Source organism: Trachypithecus francoisi, unplaced genomic scaffold (assembly GCF_009764315.1).
Source record: "Trachypithecus francoisi isolate TF-2019V2 unplaced genomic scaffold, Tfra_2.0 Contig01714, whole genome shotgun sequence".
In the NCBI taxonomy this organism is placed as follows: Eukaryota; Metazoa; Chordata; class Mammalia; order Primates; family Cercopithecidae; genus Trachypithecus; species Trachypithecus francoisi.
The window spans coordinates 881957-899946 of NW_022681451.1; the positions used below are offsets into that span (position 1 = coordinate 881957).

Genomic DNA, 17990 nt, shown 5'->3' on the forward strand with positions numbered 1-17990 from the left:
CCCTAACCCTCACGTGGCTTCAGAGTCCACTGTAAAGGAATGTGTGGCAGGCAAAGAAAGAAGAAAATGAAGAAAAGAGGGAGAGGAGTACCTGACAACCACACCAGACCATATATCACCAAGGCCATTAATTCTGCCTTCTACGTGGTGAGCCTGCAAAGTCCCCGTCCTTGACAACTGTGCCAATGACATCTGACTCCCAGTAGACGGATGACGACTAATTAGTCCTCCATGGCAAACAAATGAAGGGTTAATTAATCTGAGACTGCCGGAGTTATCTGTGAATGAGGATAACCCAGCGACTTGCCAGTCATCTTAAATAGGTCAACGGATGATCCATCACAACTGAAATTCCACCGTAAAAGACGTGTCCACTCAACTAGAATTGATTTCTAGGGATAAACTGAGCCATCTCTGGGCTGGAAGTGGACGGGGTTAGTTTTTATTTTATGTTTATTTTTTTGATGCTGCTGTTTCTTAAAATGGGCTTTGATTTTTTTGTGTCATTCTATCCAGGAGAGGTCCTGAAGGACCCTGTAGGTGCGGAGGCATCTAAAACACATTAAGGCCAGATTCCGACAGAAAGCTCTTTTGCCAAAACAAAAATGATGTGTGGTGGCATCACAGGCTTCCTTGAATCCGCTGGGGCTCAGTTGTAATGGCAACGCTAATGAACACAGAGGGATATTTGCAGGAGAAAAGCAATTACAACAATTATGGGGGTAATTAACTGGCTCAACACACCCGTCATCACATCTAGCGTCGGACTGCCAGAATCTGAGACTCAAAAGACCCAAGGTTTTTCTTTTTTGTTGATTCCAAAATCCTGGATGGATTTCCTGCTAAAAGATTGCATTGGCCGGGTCCATTTGCTCACGCCTGTAAACCCAGCACTTTGGAAGGCCAAGGCGAGCAAATCATGAGGTCAGGAGTTGAAGACCACCCTGGCCAACATGGTGAAACCCCATCTCTACTAAAAATACAAAACTTAGCTGTGCATGGTGGCAAGTCCCCATAATCCCAGCTACTCAGGAGGCTGAGGCAGGAGAACTGCTTGAACCAGGACCCGGGAGGCGGAGGTTGCAGTGAGCTGAGATCGTGCCACTGCACTCCAGCCTGGGCTACAGAGCAAGATTCCGTCTCAAAAACAAAAACAAACAAAAAAACTGCATTTCAGGATGAGATGTCTTAAAAAAAAAAAAAAGTAGCTGTATTCTCTCATGGAACTATACAACCTTAGAAACGTGTGAAAAGGAAGCAGTATGTTGAAGGAATACAGGGAAAATGGTCTCTGCAGGTCCCACTGAGTCTAGCAGGGATGGTTCAGGAAAGACGTCTATTGTAATTGCCAATGTTGGGGGAGGGACCTGGTGGGAGGTGATTGGATCACGGGGGTGGATCACCCCCTTGCTGTTCTCATGATAATGAGTGAGTTCTCACGAGGTCTAATGGTTTAAACGTGTGTGGCATTCCCTCCTTGCTCTCTCTTCATCCATCACCGCCAGGCATTCATGCCACGCACGTAAACTCAAAGACTCAAGGTTGCCGTGTGCTATGGTTTCAATGTCTGTGTCCTCTCAAAATCCCCATTTTTTTGTTATTGTTTTGTTTTGTTTTTTATTGTTTTGTTTTGTTTTGTTGAGATGGAGTCTCATGGTGTCGCCAGGCTGGAGTGCAGTGGTATGATCTCGGCTCACCGCAACCTCTGCCTCCCAGGTTCGAGCGATTCTCCTGCCTCAGCCTCCCAAGTAGCTGGGATTACAGGTGTGCACCAACACGCCCAGCTAATTTTTATATTTTTAGTAGAGATGGGGTTTCACCATGTTGGCCAGGCTGGCCTTGAACTCCTGACCTCAGGTGATCCACCTGCCTCAGCCTCCTAAAGTGCTGGGATGACAGGCGTGAGCCACCACGCCTAGCCCCAGATCCCTGTCTTGAGACACAATCTGCAAGGTGATCGTGTTAAGAGATGGAGCCTTTAAGAGGTGATGGGGGGGAGCCTCAGGAATGGGATGAGGGTCCTTCTAAAAGGGACCCCCGAGAGCTCCCTCGACCCTTCTGCCATGTGAGGACACAGTGAGAAGGCACCGTCTGTGAACCAGGAAGCAGGTCCTCACCAGACACTGCATCTGGCACGCTTTGATCTCACATTTCTAGCCTGCAGAAGTGTGAGCCATAAATCCCTTCTGTTTATCAATTATCTAGTGTGAAGTGTTATATGACGGCAGAGCCCAAACGGATGAAGACACCACGTTTAGAGCTTCTAAAATTCATGTGGGCAGCAGATAAAGGATGAGTAGAAAAGATGAAGAGGCGGCCGGGCATGGTGGCTGACGCCTGTCATCCCAACATTTTGGGAGGTCGAGGCGGGCGGATCACCTGAGGTCGGGAGTTCGAGACCAGCCTGAACAACATGGAGAAACCCCATCTATATTAAAAATACAAAATTACCCGGGCATGGTGGTGCGTGCCTGTCATCCCAGCTACTTGGGAGGCTGAGGCAGGAGAATCACTTGAACCTGGGAGGCAGAGGTTGCGGTGAACCGAGATCACACCATTGCACTGCAGCCTGGGTAACGAAGGAAACTCTGTCTCAAAAAAATAAAAATAAAAAATAAAGAGGCAAAAGAGCCAGAAGCAAAATGGGCATGAGCCTGTTTCCCCTGAGGGCACATTGAGTCCCCTACGCGCGACAGGTAGAGTGACTAAAAGCACCTTTGTAACAACAGCACCAGGCCGTAGCATCACCGTTCTCAGGAAGAAGCCGCAACTGAAAAAAAAAAAAAAGCCAGTAACACACATGAGGTGACAAGGATTTTCCTGAAGATTTCCAGCCTGACAGGTACATGATTATTTTAAAAGCAGAGCCTAGATGTGCAAATCTGCAGGAGGGGTAACATGAAACTAAAGCGTGGCATTGTTTGCAAGCTATGTGGCTTCGTGGGAGAGTCTGCTCTATGGGGTGCTGTGGTTTTCATGACTGACAGCATCGCTTCTCCCGCATAGTGCGTGGACAAGGAGATACCTGAAGAGGTCCTGTGGGCCTGCCTAGACTCATCTGGCTTAATGAAAATATTCAGAAGTGCAATACCTACTCTCTGGAGAAGTATTCTGTTCCCTCTTTCTGGGCTCCCACAAGCACAGTCTTTGCTTGGCTGGGCAAAGGGAGCTGACAGCAGGATCCCTGAGTCTTCGGATGTTAGGGCTGTTGTTAGCTATGGAAAGAGGGCAGAGTTGAAGGTGTCAGATCTGGCCAACCTACCCACCAGAAGGAGGAGGTGCAACCAACAGAGACTTGGGAGGAAGGACACTGAACGGTCCACAGACAGTCAAGTACAGCAAGATTGTTTCAGGAAAAAAAGGGGTTGGCTCTTTCACAGCATCTGTGAACAGCAATCATTACCATTCTCATAATCATCACTATCACCACCAGCACCAACATCATCACTATCACCACCATCATCACTACCATCATCACCATCACCATCACTACCATCATCACCATCACCATCATCACCACCACCATCTTCATTATCATCATCACCATCATCATCACCACCACCATCATCATTACCATCACCACACCACCATCATCACTACCATCATCACCATCACCACCACCATCATTACCATCATCATTACCATCATTACCACACCACCATTATCACTACCATCATCACCATCACCACCATCATCAACACCATCACCATCACTACCATCATCACCACCACCATCATCATTACCATCATCACCACAGCACCATCATCACCATCACCATCATCATTAACATCATCACTATCACCATTACTACCATCATCATCATCACCATCACCATCATCACCACCATCATCATTACCATCATTACCACACCACCATTATCACTACCATCATCACCATCACCACCATCATCATTAACACCATCACCATCACTACCATCATCACCACCACCATCATCATTAACATCATCACCATCACCACCATCATCACTACCATCATCACCATCACCATCATCATTAACATCATCACTATCAGCATCACCATCACCATCACTACCATCATCATCACCATCACCATCATCACCACCATCACGACCAGGATAATTATCACTATCATCATCACCATCCCAGAGGAATGTGTTAGTTGCTACGTTTACATGACATTATAGCAGTCACATTCCTCACAGGAAAATAATCGATGAAGAGATGTATGAATTTGAAATAAGGCTAACGAATGTAGGCAAAGTTTCCTTTCCTGCAGGACATTTTCTTCAGATAGTGAAAGAAGGAGGTATAACAGAAGGTATTTGCTTATTAGAATTCACGTAATTCAGATTCAGACAAAACAGATTTCAAAGAAAGGGGAAACCATTGTAAAGGAATTCCTGTTCCCCTGGAATTCCTTTACAATGCTAGGACTGTGTGTTCCTTAGAAAGAATGAAGAGAAAATTGATTCTCTCTGACTTGCATTTCCTTAAGGGAGGTGTCGTTTCTTTGTGCCTGTGTGTGCACATGCTAAAGTTACCTGTAATGCAAATGATTTCATTGAGAAAAGGCATTAAAAATCAGCATTTTAAATATGCAAATCCAGCTATAAGAAGAATAGAGGGGTGGGGTGACCACTGCGGCTTATGTGATAAAGTTACAAAGTGACTGAAGAACTTCATATTTTATATTGCCTTGAGGAATATTTTAATCAATACAAAGCACCAGCTACAATATTGCCTGTGAACATGTCTGATGAATGCTCTTTGCAGAATCAAGTCTGTGAAGTCACAAAGGCGATTTCAGATAATATTTCTTACCAGAAGTGTTATTACCAAGTGACAAAGATATCAATGAAATGAATATGAACATGAATTAACTCACTTCTCGATAGCATCAGAGAAAAAGGCTGTGCTCTCAGTTTGTGCAAAAGTTGCAAAAATTCATCTCAAGAGAAAAGTCTTAAAAGTTAGAAAAATATCATGTCCAAGGTCAAACAGACAGCTGTGATTAGGTTATCCCAACATGCAGTTTGACAATTATGATCAATGAAATACAGTTACAACACAGGATACAGATTTAATGAATCTTCCCCATGTCGCAGTGAAAAAAGCGTATTTTAGGGAAATGAACACAACGTGACAGTCAGTGTCAGCAGACAGCTGGCATCCTTAGGGAGCCCATACATTTCTCTGTGCATCAACTCCAAAAATCTGTGATTCTATGTAATCACAACTATGATGGATAATAGAGTAGCAATCATTACCATTTTCATCATCATTACTGTCACCATGATCACCACCATCATCAATGCCATCACGATATTAATTATCACCATCATCACCATCAGTACTATCATCACCATGGTCACGATCTCCATCATCACTACCACCATCATCATCACTATCACCATAATCACCATCATCGTCATCATCATAACCATCATCACTATCATCATCGCCATCACCATCATCAGCAGCAACAGTATCATCATCACCATCATTATTTCTATCACTACCATCATCACCACCATCACCATCATCACCATCAGCAGCAGCATCACCACCACCAACATCACTATCATTTCTCTCACCACCATCATCATCATCACCACCATCACCATTATCATCACTATCATCATCATCACCATCAGCAGCAGCAGCATCACCATCACCATCATTATCATTTCTATCACCACCATCATCACCACCATCACCTTCATCACCATCAGCAGCAGCAGAAGATCACCATCACCAGCATCATTATTTCTATCACCACCACCATCACCATCACCATCATCACCATCATCATCACTATCATCATCATCATCACCATCACCATCAACACCATCAGCAGCAGCAGCAGCATCACCACCATCATCATCACCATCATTATTTCCATCACCACCACCATTATCATCATCATGACCATCACCACCATCATCATCACCATCATCGTTATCACCATCATCACTATCACCATCGTCATCACCATCATCATCATCACCATCACCATCATCATGATCACCATCATCGTCATTATCACCATCATCATCGTCATCATCACCATCATCACTGTCATTATTACATCACCATTACCATAATTATCACCATCATCACCATTACCACTGTCATTACTGCCATCATCAATACCACCATCATCACCATTACCACTGTCATCACTGCCATCATCAATACCACCATCATCACAACCATCATCACCATCGGAATCACCATTATCATCAACATCATCATCGTGGCAGCTGTCATTCATTGAGATCCCACAATGCACAAAATGTTTTCCAGTATTTTATTATTTTGGCCAGTACTTTTTATATCCCCGTGATGTTCCATGGACCATGGTGAGGCTGGGGAAATCAGTGGCACAGTTAAACAACCAATGGTACAATGTGTGAGGTTGGTGATAAAAGGGACTCCCAAAGACAGCAAGGAGTTGTAGGCACCTGGCTTCAGGACAACTGCTTTACAGCATGCTATAAAAACTGAGAAGACTAGCATGAAAGGGACTTGGATGGTCAGGAGGCAGAGGAGGGGAAGAATGCTCAAGAACCAGGGACCATGTGTGCAAAGTTACAGCAAAGAGGTAGAGGCATGAAAGGCATTCTGCCCATATGGGTTTAAGCAGGTAAGACAATAGTATGACTAGGCAGGATCTCTCTGACTGCAGTGTAGACAATCCAGGGAGGGAAACCTGGAAGCCGAGAGACTATCCAGAAAGCAGTGTTATGAAGCAGGTAAGGGACAGGTGTGACCTGCTATAGGAGGTGATACAGAAAATGAAGGAATGTTTTTGATAAGCATATAGGTGGTCTACAAAGCTCTCAGTTACCACCTGGAGGGAGGGAATCCTGGAAGCCGAGAGACTAGCCAGGAAGCAGTGTTATGAAGCAGGTAAGGGACAGGTGTGACCTGCTGTAGGAGGTGATACAGAAAATGAAGGAATGTTTTTGATAAGCATGTAGGTGGTCTACAAAGCTCTCAGTTACTACCGGGGAGAGGAATGCCAAGGTGGAGAAGATCATCTCAGGCACTCTAGGATCAAGTCTAGGCAGCTAAGAGGATGGTGGCACCACTGACCTACACAGAGAGGAGGAAAATGTAAACTACACTTCTGGACTTGCTGCGGAAGCAGAGAGGTCTAGGAGGCAGGAGTCTGGAGACAAATATCTCAGTGAGAACTAGCAGGGTGGAGTTTTGGAGAACATGGACGTGGTTGCAAGATCCAGGGAAAGGTGTATAGTGGGAGATGCTAGGAGGAAATGCTGAGGAAAGGCAGCATAAAAGAAACAGTCAAGAGGAACCCACACAGGAGGGTGGGTCTTGGAGAAAGCAGACCCAGAGGGTGAAACCTCATGGGAGATGATGACATTGAATCTTTCAAGACAGCTGCTTAAAGGACACTTTTTAAGAGTGTTGATCATAATTTTGCTCACTCAGATAAGTGGATGATTATTTGATTAATTCCTCACTCCAGCTGGAATATAAATTCCACACAGGCAAGAAGCCAGCTTATTTGGTTGTATTTTTAAAATATACATTTGCTGCGCCCCGGTAGTCCCGGGTACTTGGGAGGCTGAGGCAGGAGAATCGCTTGAGCCTGGAAGGCGAAGGTTGTAGTGAGCCGAGATTGTGCCACTGCACTCCAGTCTGGCGAAAGAGCAAGACTCCATCTCAAATATATATGTGTGTGTGTGTGTGTGTGTGTGTGTGCACATTTGCTAAGCGCCCAAGTGCCTTCATCACCATCACCATCATCATCATCTAGGGAAATGAACACAAATGTGACACTGGAAATTCACATTTGAATTTGGAAATTCATCCATGAATCAGCCAGAGGGTTGTGGTGGTGGCTGGTGATGGTCATGGTTGCTTTAAAAGATGCATGCTTTATCGTGGTTTATGAGAGAACCACCAAGAATGGAAAGAATGTAGCACACGGACCATAATTCTAATTCCACAGCCACAGCAGGCATCACTAATTGATGACTATCCCTTGCTGCAGGATCATTCTTATCTCAGGGTGCTGGCAGCCAGAACCAATCAATCAGCCTCAGGAGGGAAAATCCATTTGTCGTCCATTCAGTGTGTGATTTGGGTGTAGAGCATCTCCTGCACTGCAGCTGCTGCTATGAGATTAACTCCTTTAGAGGTTTACTAATTAATGGATGTTGAATTATCCCAAATGCTTCCCTGTTACCCACTGAGAAGTATCCTTTGGTCTACATGTGGATGAGATGTAACTGAGTCAGGGGAACTTTTTTTTTTTTTTAACCCGGAAGTCTATTCAGAGGATAAAATTAAGCTAGATTTTCTTTATTTAGGTTGATAAGTAGAACCAACTGATGATGCTTCTTTGAAAAGTGTTCATTTGGGAATAAAACAGTATTTAACTCAGACACAGGTTGGTGGCTCTGGTCACTTTGAAGAGTCCAGCCAGTACATTTTTGGATAAATGGCCAAATACTACACATCTCAGAATTTGTAGGCCACAGGGTCTCTGTTGGAACTCTTCAAACCTGTGTACCTAGGGCAAAACCAGTCACAGGCAATGAGTAAATCAATGTATATGGCTGTATTTCAAGAAAACTTTAATGAGAAAAACAAGTCAAGGGTCAGATGTGTTCCAGGGTCAACAGTTTCCAGACTCTTGGTCTAGATTGTCCTTGATGGTTTGGAAAACGTATATAGATAATCAATCATTCTTGTATTTATTTATTTATTTATTTAGTGTGTGTGTGAGAGAGACAGACAGAAAGAGAGAGACAGAGAGATACAGTTTTGCTCTGTCCCCAGGCTGGAGTGCAGTGGCATGATCTCAGCTCACTGCAACCTCCACCTCCCAGGTTCAAGGGATTCTCCTGCCTCAGCCTCTCGAGTAGCTGGGATGACAGGCCTGTGCCACCATGCCCAGCTAATTTTTGTATTTTTAGTAGAGACAGGGTTTTACCATGTTGGCCAGGCTGGTCTCGAACTCCGGACCTCAGGTGATCCCTCCAACTCGGCCTCCCAAAATGCTGGAATGACAGGCATGGGCCCCTGCACCCGGCCAGATATTCGATAATTCATGAGGAACATTTGGTGGGAACTTCTGACGGTTGAAATGTCAGCATGTTATTTTATTTGTGATCTGTAATTCCGTTTGCATTAATTTAGCAAAATTCTAATTTTTTGCACTAAGACATCCTTTCATCCTTTGCCTAGGAGGAGGTAATCAAATATATTAGTTGAGAGTTAAGAATAAATTACTTTTTTTGTGAAAGTTTAAATCATATTTTTATTACACGTTATTTCCTCTTTCTTGTTCCAATTCATGCTAATCTGTTCGTGCTTCTTTTGCATGTGGAATGAAGGGTTAGTAACTGGTGGACTATCATTCTTTCATTTTTCTTAAGAAAACTATTATTGATGGGGTTTTTTTGCTTCTTCACTACTTTCCTTTTGTATTTATTTCTGCACAATCTCATTATTTTCATATTCTTGCTTCCTAATTTTACTTTATTTCTTAGCGGCCCGGTCATCACTTGCTTTTTCATTTCTTACTAGCGCAAGAACTTAAGAGGGATACAAATCTTCTGAATATTTTGGCTACATTCTGCAGACGGTGACACCTTCCATTTCCATGGATATTATCTACAAAACATTTTTGTCACCTGCTATGAATTGTCAACCTGCCCTCATGCTTTAAAAGGACATGTTTTGAAATCAACCTGAGTTTGGGCACTGGGAAATTGCATACTTCATAAAATTAAACATTAAAAAGAGGCTCCTTCCGCTCCATGATCAACTGCGGCAGCAGGGTGATAGATGTAGGGGATAAGGGATGGACGCTGTGTTGGTCAGGGTTCTCTAGGTCAGGGACAGAACTAACAGGACAGATATACATAAAGGGGCATGTATTCAGTATTAACTCACGCAATCACAAGGTCCCACGATAGACTGTCTGCAGGCTGAGGGGCAAGGGAGCCAGCCCAAGTCCCAAAGCTCAAGCACTTGGAGTCCAATTTTCGAGGGCAGGAAGTATGCAGCACGGGAGAAAGACGCAGGCTGGGAGGCGAGGCCAGTCTAGTCTTTTCACGTTTTTCTGCCTGCTTCTATTCTAGCCTCGCTGGTCTGCTGATGAGATGGTCCCCACCCAGATAAGGGTGGGTCTGCCTTTCCCAGCCCACTGATTCAAATGTTAATGTCCTCACAGACACACCCAGGATCAATACTTTGCATCCTTCAATCCAATCAAGTTAACACTAAGTATTAATCATCACAGAACCCATTCCAAGGGCAGAAGTTTACAGAGGACATAGGACCTCGGCCAGCTCCAGAGTGCGCATGGGTCAGATAACAAGGGTGAATTTCTACACAGCAGGAGGGAAAAAAAAAAAATTCGTACTCTGAGCTTCTACCCTCCCCTGCCAAAAAAACCAGGATTCCCCCAGGTACCTCCAGAACCTAAACCTTGTTCTGTGCCACGGAGGTATAGAGTACAGGAGCCTGGCTCACTCCTGGGGAAGGAAACCACTGCTCATAGCTGCAGGAGAGCTGTGGTTCTGTGGGGGCCGATCAGCCTCAGGGCTTGTGGGACAATGAGGGCAGAGAAAACAGGAGAAGCCGGAGAAGGGAGTGGCATGGGGTTGTCCTTGGTCGGACTCACAGGAACCATTGGGAGGCATTGAGAGAACCCCGTGGCAAGACGCGGAGATGACGCAAGCTTTCTTGGGGTTGCAGACAAGTTTTCAGGTGGCCCACTGGAAAGGAGCATTGGTTGTTCTGGGCTGAATTTTGTCCCCCCCAAATTCATACATGGAGGTCCTCACCCCTAGGACTTCAGAATGTGATTGTATTTGGAGATGGGGTCTTTAAAGAGGCAATTAAAGTCAAAGGAGATTCCGGGGAGTGGGGGAGAGCCTGATCCAATGGGACCGGCTCCTTATAAGAAGAGGAGATGAGGACACAGACACACACAGAGGAACAACCCTGTGAGGACACAGGGAGAAGACAGCGTCTCCAAGTCCAGGAGAGAGACCTCAGGAGGAGCCAGCCCTGCCCATGCTCTGATCTCAGACGTCCAGCCTCCAGGACTGTGGGAGAATCAATGTCTGTTGTTTGTAAGCCACCCAGGGTGTGGTATTCTGTGATCGCAGCCTGAGATGGACTAAGACATCCCATAAGGAGAGGAGATGAGGACACAGAGGCACACAGAGAGAGGACTCTGTGAGGACACAGGGAGAAGACGGCGTCTCCAAGCTAAAGAGAAAGCAAGCCTACGGACACGGTGACCTGAGACATGTAGCGTCTACAACTCAGAGAGAATAAATATCTCTTGTTTAAGCCGCCTGGTCTGTGGGACTCTGTAACAATCGGCAACCCTATACGATGAATACAGGGAGCAGAGCATTAGAAGCGCTGTAGGTGGTCTGGCAGCCACGCTTCTGCTGTGAGAATCAGCTCTAACCATCTGTTACCGGGACATGGGGCAACCAGCCAGGTAGGGGTCACGTGGTCTCCTTCCTCCTCTCTCTCACCTGGCCCCAGGTGGGTGCTCCAATGGCAGTTCTTGGGGAAGAGAGGGAAAGGAGTGTAAGAGAGGACGCCTACCCCTGCCGCATCCCAGGACTGGGCCAGAGGCAGCAGAAATCTCCCTTCTGAAAGGGGAAGATGACATGAGCTCCTGCCCTGGGCTAAATCTCTGAATCCAGACTCTGTTTTGTGATGAAAGTGACGGCGGTAACCTGGGAGGGGGTGGGGAGGTAGGTTCAGTGTCCACCTCTGTTTCCAGCCAGGAGCTTGGGAGAGGGAGACAGCACACGGATGACACCCCACGGGCTGTGTGCTTGTGTGTGCTTGGCGTGTTGGACACAGGTGCGTCGCAGTCTTTCTTGACGAAAAACATGGGTACTTTTATCCCCTCATGAGTCTGTTATCAAAGGACACACGAGTCCCTCACTCACCAACGCTGCTGCGCAAGGATGCCCCAGAGATAAATCCTCTCAGGCCTCGTGTTTTATTTATTCCTCTCTCTATCCCCCTGATCTGGCCCTTTCAGATTCAGATCCAGGTGAGTTGTTGAGCATTTCCAATTTAAGGGCAATTATTTAATTTATTAATTTATTTATTTATTTATTTATTTAGAGATGGAGTCTCGCTGTGTCACCCAGGCTGGAGTGCAGTGGCATGAGCTCGGCTCACTGCAACCTCCGCCTCCCAGGATCAAGCGATTCTCCCGCCTCAGCCTCCTGAGGAGCTGGGATGACAGACACCCGCCACCATGCCCGGCTAATTTTTGTATTTTTAGTAGAGACGGGGTTTTGCCGTGTTGGCCATGGTGGTCTCAAACTCCCAACCTCAAGTGATCCACTCGCCTCAGCCTCCCAAATTACTGGGATGACAGGCATGAGCCACCGTGCACGGCCTCATTTTTAAAATAATTTTTAATTCTGGAAAAATACACATCACATAAAGTTTAGCATTTTAACCATTTTTACATGCACAGTAAAGTGATATTAAATACATTCATATTTTTATGCAGCCATCACCACCGTGCATCTCCAAAATATTTTCATCTTGCCAAATGGAAACTCTGTTCCTATTAAACATTAACTCCCCACCTCCTCCTCGCCCAACCCCTACTGTAACTACCCCATTCTACTTTCTGTCTCTAAGATTAAAGGTACTCTGTGTACCTCCTAGGACTGGAATCCTACAGTATTTGTCCTTTTGGGATTGGTTTATTTCACTTAGCATCAATGACCTCAAGGTTAACCCACATTGCAGCACGCATCTGAATATCCTTCCTTTTTACGGCTGCATAATATTCCACCATTTGGCTACATTTTGCTTATCCATTTGCTGGTGGAGGGACACAGCGGCTGCGTAATATTCCACCATTTGGCTACATTTTGCTTATCCATTTGCTGGTGGAGGGACACAGTTTCTCTCTACCTTTTGGTTACTGTAAATAATGCTGCTACTGTGAACGTGCTTTGTGCAAATATCTGTTGGAGACCCTGTTTCCAATTCTTTGGGGTATATACCCAGCAGTGCCAACTGCTGGTGCCATCTGTTCTTACTTTTTATTTCGTGGAATGCTGTTTTATTGGGGACCCATGAATTTGGCAGGCGCACTCTATCCTCGGGCAGTCAGTGAACTCCAATTATAAAGAGACTCTCCAGGTGGTCTCTCCTTAAAAGTCAGATTCCTTCAAGACAGAATATAAGTGGCCTGCCCTCAGTCAGAAGGGATGCACGAAGGCATAACCCAAGAATTTAAGACGCAGCCAAGAGCCCTTTCCCGTGAGGAGTCACGGGTGGGAATTCTCAGGCAGGCAGGGGACTGGGGGTAGAAATCAACCCACCTAGGGGTGGAATCCCACCAAGTAAGACAGGAATGTACAAGGCAGCAGACACAGGGGTCACGCCCAAAAATGCACAGGCTGATGTGAGAAACCTGCTCCAAAGCACCCAAGCTGTCTCAAGTGAAACTGAAGAGGACTCCTGTAATACCAGCTCTTTGGGAGGCCGAGGTGGGCAGATCACCTGAGATCAGGAGTTCGAGACCAGCCTGACCAACCTGGTGAAATCCCGTCTCTACTAAAAATACAAAAATTAGCCGGCTGTGGTGGCACACGCCTGTCATCCCAGCTACTGGGGAGACTGAGGCAGGAGAATTGCTTGAATCCAGGAGGCCGAGATCGCGCCACTGCACTCCAGCCTGGGTGACAGAGCGAGACTCTGTCTCAAAAAAAAAAAGGAAAGAAATTCAAGAGGGACTGTGATAAGAGCAGTGATCGCTGCACAGTCCAAGGTAATCCATGTGGATGAGGCAGCAGTGATGCATCCAACCAAGTGAGGTTTGTAAGGTTGGGAAGGAGGAGGGAAACTCCTGTCCTTCACCATCCCTCCCCACAGGGTGGCCACAGGCACGCCTGCAATTCGAACGTGCTGCTGAAACAGAGCATCCCAGTCCCCCCAAGGGTTTCCCATCCTGGGGAAATGGCAACGGGTATGACGGTCAGGGAGGGCGACGCTAGCCTCCAGCCCAGCCCTTCCCTGCAATGGGATTTAAATGCCACGCACGTTACACTTCAGATTTATGAAATCTCTGCCTTTATCTAAAGCATATAGAATTTCATAAAGTATATGTAAAGCATTTATAATTTTATATACACGGCACATGTAATGTAGGAGGGCATGATGGTGCACGCCTGTCGTGCTAGCTCCTCAAGAGGCTGAAGTGGGAGGATCACTTGAGTTCCAGAGACAAAGTCAGCCTGGGCAACACAGCAAGACTCACGTCTCTTAAAAACTAAAATAAAGTAAGTAGGTTTATAATTTTATGTATATATTAATTTTATATTTTATATATTGATATATATTTATGCTATATTACATGTTACAATATGTTTATTATATTATATATCATGATATATGCTTATATATTATATATTGTATAACATAGTATGATATATATAAAATAATATATACATAAAATTAAACATCCAATAACTACAGTTTATACTTATATATTATAATCTGTGTTTATTATAAAGTATGGTATAAAATAAATATCTATTAAATATAAATATATACTATTTATAGAATAAATATTTAATATAAATAATCTATTTATAATATGACATACAAATAGAATTTATAGTTATATATTTATGTAATAATATTTTATATACATACAAAATGTATTCTGCATATATTATTTCTATATATAATATAGAAATAAAATATATTGAAGTATATCTTATATAATTTTATATTACAAAATATACATTACTATATATACATTACAAAATGTAACATACCTATGAATGTGAATTCATATGTATATACATTATAATATACATTCATATTACGTCATTGTGTTTAATATATATACATCGAACATAATACATCACATATAATACATTATAATTTGATTATATGCATTATAATAAAATAAATATATATTAAGTATACAAACCTAAAATATTAATATATATCAAGTATATAAATGCATATACAATAAATATAAACCTAAAATATGAATATATAGATGAGTATCACACATAAACAAAATGTAAATGTCTGGACATTGACCATGTACAAGTGTGCCGTGTGGACAGTGAATGGAAATGTGAGCATGAAATGTGTGTTCATGCCTCCCTATCTCCTAGGCACACACATGACACACAGGGACCTCCGGGTCTCCTGCACACACACAACACACAGGGACCATTCGGGGTTCAGGGATGTGTGTCCGTGGTGGGATCCCTGACAGTTTTTCTGATTTGCCCGATCACTCATGAGTTTCATGACTGTTACAATTTTTCACAGAAGAACCTTGGCTGTGGGCAAAATGGGTTGGCAGATGCAGGGGGAACCGGAGGGGAGGCTGTTTGTGTCCGGGCTGGCTGTCCTGGTGGCTGCAGGTGCCTAGGCCGTGTGGACGTCTGAGCAGATAGAGCGCCAGAGGAGAGGGCAGGACGGGGATGGGAGTGCAGACAGCAGGGTTCCTGAGAAGGCCAGTGGGCCCAGGTGAGGCCCAGGGAGGGGTACACCTGCCCCATGGGAGAGACCTGGACGCTCTGTGGCAGCAGGGGGCCAGGGCAGGAGGGAACTCGGCCCCACCCACATACTGCAAGCCAGTGGGCCAGGTCAGAGTTCCAGGGGAGGATGAGGTTACAGCTGCAGGTGACGATGATGTCAGAGCTACAGGTGAGGATAACAGGTTAGAGCTACAGGAGAGGGTAAGCGGTGAGAATGCCAGGTGAAGACGAGATTACAGCTACAGGTGAGGATGACGTCACATTTACAAGTGATGATAACAGGTTAGAGCTACAGGTGAGGATAAGAGTTGGAGTTGGGGCCGGGCTCACACCTGTAATCCCAGCACTTTGGGAGGCTGAGGTGGGCAGATCACGAGGTCAAGAGATCGAGACCATCCTGGCCAACGTGGTGAAACCCCCGTCTCTACTGAAAATACAAAAATTAGCTGGGCATGGTGGCGCACACCTGTACTCCCAGCTACTCGGGAGGCTGAGGCAGGAGAATCGCTTGAAACTGAGAGGCGGAAGTTGCAGTGAGCCAAGATTGCGCCACTGCACTCAGCCTGGCAACAGAGTGAGACCCCCGTCTCAAAAAAAAAAAAAAAAAAAAAAAGGAGTTGGATTTGGGAGTTCCAGGTAATGACGACGAGAGGTTGGACTTGCAGGTGACAATGAGTGGTCAGCATACAGGTGATGGGGAGAGGTTGGAGTCCTAGGTGAGGATGAGGGGGTCAGCGACATGCGATGGGGAGAGGCTGGAGTCCTAGGTGAGGATGAGGGTCAGCGTTACAGGCGATGGGGAGAGGCTGGAGTCCTAGGTGAGGATGAGGGGTCAGCGTTACAGGCGAGGATGAGAGGCTGGAGTCCTAGGTGAGGATGAGGGGTCAGCGTTACAGGCGATGGGGAGAGGCTGGGTCATAGTTGAGGATGAGGGGTCAGCGTTACAGGCGATGGGGAGAGGCGAGTCTAGGTGAGGATGAGGGGTCAGCGTTACAGGCGATGGGGAGAGGTGGAGTCCTAGGTGAGGATGAGGGTTCAGCGTTACAGGCGATGGGGAGAGGCTGGAGTCCTAGGTGGAGGATGAGGGGTCAGCGTTAATGCGAGGGAGAGGCTGGAGTCCTAGGTGAGGATGAGGGGTCAGCGTTACAGGCGATGGGGAGAGGCTGGAGTCCTAGGTGAGGATGAGGGGTCAGCGTTACAGGGATGGGAGAGGCTGGAGTCCTAGGTGAGGATGAGGGGTCAGCGTTACAGGCGATGGGGAGAGGCTGGAGTCCTAGGTGAGGATGAGGGGTCAGCGTTACAGGCGATGGGGAGAGGCTGGAGTCCTAGGTGAGGATGAGGGGTCAGCGTTACAGGCGATGGGGAGAGGCTGGAGTCCTAGGTGAGGATGAGGGGTCAGCGTTACAGGGAGGGGAGAGGCTGAGTCCTAGGTGAGATGAGGGGTCAGCGTTACAGGCGAGGGGGAGAGGCTGGAGTCCTAGGTGAGGATGAGGGGTCAGCGTTACAGGCGATGGGGAGGGCTGGAGTCCTAGGTGAGGATGAGGGGTCAGCGTTACAGGCGATGGGGAGAGGCTGGAGTCCTAGGTGAGGATGAGGGGTCAGCGTTACAGGCGATGGGGAGAGGCTGGTGGAGTCCTAGGTGAGGATGAGGGGGTCAGCGTTACAGGCGATGGGGAGAGGCTGGAGTCCTAGGTGAGGATGAGGGGTCAGCGTTACAGGCGATGGGGAGAGGCTGGAGTCCTAGGTGAGGATGAGGGGTCAGCGTTACAGGCGATGGGGAGAGGCTGGAGTCCTAGGTGAGGATGAGGGGTCAGCGTTACAGGCGAGGGAGAGGCTGGAGTCTAGGTGAGGATAGGGGTCAGCGTTACAGGCGATGGGGAGGCTGGAGTCCTAGGTGAGGATGAGGGGTCAGCGTTACAGGCGATGGGATGGAGGGATGGAGTCTAGGTGAGGATGAGGGGTCAGCGTACAGGCGATGGGGAGAGGCTGGAGTCCTAGGTGAGGATGAGGGGTCAGCGTTACAGGTGATGGGGAGAGGCTGGAGTCCTAGGTGAGGATGAGGGGTCAGCGTTACAGGTGATGGGGAGAGGCTGGAGTCCTAGGTGAGGATGAGGGGTCAGAGTTCAGGCATGGGGAGAGGCTGGAGTCCTAGGTGAGGATGAGGGGTCAGCATACAGGCGATGGGGAGAGGCTGGAGTCCTAGGTGAGGATGAGGGGTCAGCATACAGGTGAGGAGAGAGAGAGAGGTTGAGTCATAGGTGAGGATGAGGGGTCAGAGTTACAGGCGATGGGGAGAGCTGGAGTCCTAGGTGAGGATGGGGGTCAGCATTACAGGGGATGGGGAGAGGCTGGAGTCCTAGGTGAGGATGAGGGGTCAGCATTACAGGTGATGTGGGAGAGGCTGGAGTCTAGGTGAGGATGAGGGGGTCAGCTGGAGCTGAGTCCTAGGTGGGATGAG

The 17990-nt window shown here is 46.5% G+C and overlaps 1 protein-coding gene across 6 annotated transcripts in view; it reads right to left on the reverse strand.

Annotated features, from left to right (window-relative positions):
• DHRSX (dehydrogenase/reductase X-linked) overlaps window positions 1-17990 on the reverse strand; it is a 272447-nt gene that overhangs the window by 141558 nt on the left and 112899 nt on the right. The window lies entirely within an intron of this gene.